Source organism: Engraulis encrasicolus, chromosome 17 (genome assembly GCF_034702125.1).
Source record: "Engraulis encrasicolus isolate BLACKSEA-1 chromosome 17, IST_EnEncr_1.0, whole genome shotgun sequence".
NCBI classification, from domain to species: Eukaryota; Metazoa; Chordata; class Actinopteri; order Clupeiformes; family Engraulidae; genus Engraulis; species Engraulis encrasicolus.
Genome location: NC_085873.1, coordinates 16,355,258 through 16,357,585, shown reverse-complemented (window position 1 = coordinate 16,357,585; position 2,328 = coordinate 16,355,258). Strand labels below are relative to the sequence as shown.

Genomic DNA, 2,328 nt, shown 5'->3' with positions numbered 1-2,328 from the left:
GCCCAAGACCACGGTACGGTTCTGAACTGACTGAGGGGAGCGAGGGGGGAAATGATATGAGGGGGTGTCTGCTGTGCGCGCTACGTGTGTGGATCTGTGGGGGAATTGAGCTCATAGGTGAGAAACCCCTGCTCGCGGACAGCCAGGCGTACAAGGAGGGCTTCAATCAATACCAGACCCACTCCAAAAAAAAAAAGGGGGGGGGGGGTACTTTGAGACTAGACATGAACTTGAATGTTGATGAGAAACACTGACCGATGTTTTAAGTAACCTACCTACATATCTCAATCAATACTTCGTATTTAAGTCATTAAACTCGAAGGCTTTCCCGATGGCTGCGTAGTGCAACGGAAACAACGGCTTGTGTTTGTGCAAATTCAGGCGCGAGCATGCTGTTTTCAGTCCTCTCTGTCTCGCGCTCTGGAAACCAGATGGCTGGTGTAATAATGAGAACACACACATACACACGAAAAACACGGAACTTGTTGAAGGTGGGTTGTGGGGACCCGGGGGGCATAGCCCTACGCGAAAACTGGACACAGATGCGGTTTCTTTATAACCTTATTAATTATTATTATTAAAGCAATCCTCGGAGCTAAGCCGCGTCGCTGGAGCGGCTCTGATGGGTTCCTGCGCTCCACAGAGGGGCACCTCGTCTTGGAACGCGGCCAGCATCCAAGGCCCTCGTCGCCCTCAGGAGGAGAATTGAGAATGTTTGCCATTTTATTTAACTATTTCGGAATTTAACAGGTCAGGCTTGTGTGTGTGTGTGTGTGTGTGTGTGTGTGTGTGTGTGTGTGTGTGTGTGTGTGTGTGTGTGTGTGTGTGTGTGTGCAGCCTATCATAAGCAGCTCAACATTCTTTTTGTATTTATGGAACCACCCAGTAACGTCTCACCAAGTATAGAAGGCGATCTGTGTAATATTCCAACTCTGATATTGAACAACGGAACTTTTAGTTAACCATGGAGGTCTATCGTGAGCGCGCGTGTATGTGACATCTTTCTGTCTTTACCTGTCAAATCTTAAATCACGCTCTTGAGCAAATGTAGTACTTTCTCATCCCACCTTGCCTTCGCTTGAATTATGAAAATCGCTTGAATTATGATTATGATAATTCAGACAAATAATTTCAATAACAAGTGAGACTACAACAATAGTACTTCACTGTGAGGAGAGAACTTTTCATTCATATTTCATTACAGTTCGCTCACTACACCTAGTGGCCAAATTGTGCAAATGCACAGTCAGGACTACAGGGTCCAACTACAGGTCCAATAAAATGAATCATAAAAACACCTGTCTTATTTTGCCTACTTGATTTATGGCGAGGGAAGTAAACATTTTCTGTGATTTCACTGCAGAAAAATAGGCTATATCTAGGCTAGTAGATAGTCTCTCTGCTGGTAGGTGATCTCATTATTCTTTTTCAAAGTCGGTGTGTGTGTGTGTGTGTGTGTGTGTGTGTGTGTGTGTGTGTGTGTGTGTGTGTGTGTGTGTGTGTGTGAGTGTGTGTGTGTGTGTGTGTGTGTGTGTGTGTGTGTGTGTGTGTGTGTGTGAGAGAGAGAGAGAGAGAGAGAGAGAGAGAGAGAGAGAGAGAGAGAGAGAGAGAGAGAGGAGTAGGCTATGTGTGATTTGCCTTTGGATAAATCTGTATGTAAGCCTGAGCTATATGGTTATTAATAAATGTGCAATGATTTGTGTCTTGTGTATTCTGTATAATGTATGTGCTACTTGAAACCTTAATTTCCCTCAGGATTAATAAATGATAGGCTACTGAACTCGGGGGTACTCTACACTACACTTGGAGAGTAGGGTCAATTACAATAGGATTTCAATAGTATTGAATTCATCTATCGTAGATGTAAACTTGATTCGCAAATATTGCGCGTTATCCTTTAGCGCCATCCATCGCAGGACGCGCGTCTTGCTTCATTAGAACACACCAACGTTCACAGTTCAGAGCTCAACATTCTGTTTATTTTATCAAGGCTACAGTAGCATTCATTCAGCAATATTCTACTAACTTGTTAATAATGGGGATATCCATAGCAACACTCTATGACGTATGGAATAGCTTGGGATCTTTGCCATGCACTTTTGGTCCGTTTTCAAATCGAAGATGTTACGAATAAGAAGAGCGCTGTTTCACAACCTCCGAATAGTAGAAATATGCCTGCAGTTCTGGGTGACCGATGTAGCAAGTAACGCACCAGATACTCTGTTCCCGACCACAGAGTCCGGTAGAGTAGGCCTTCGGGGTCCCGGTGTGATCGGCCGACGGCAAGCCGCCTTGGTCTACGCTGGGGCTTCTGGTGACAAGTATGTG

General features: G+C 44.7%; 1 protein-coding gene across 1 annotated transcript in view; it reads right to left on the bottom strand.

The window, feature by feature from the left end:
* Nucleotides 1-30, bottom strand: part of ntn2 (netrin 2) — a 92,372-nt gene extending 92,342 nt beyond the window's left edge. The window contains exon 1 of the mRNA XM_063221866.1: nt 1-30. This exon is cut by the window's left edge and continues 221 nt beyond it. The gene's annotated coding sequence lies outside the window, so the exon portion shown is untranslated.
* Nucleotides 31-2,328: the final 2,298 nt, after the last annotated feature.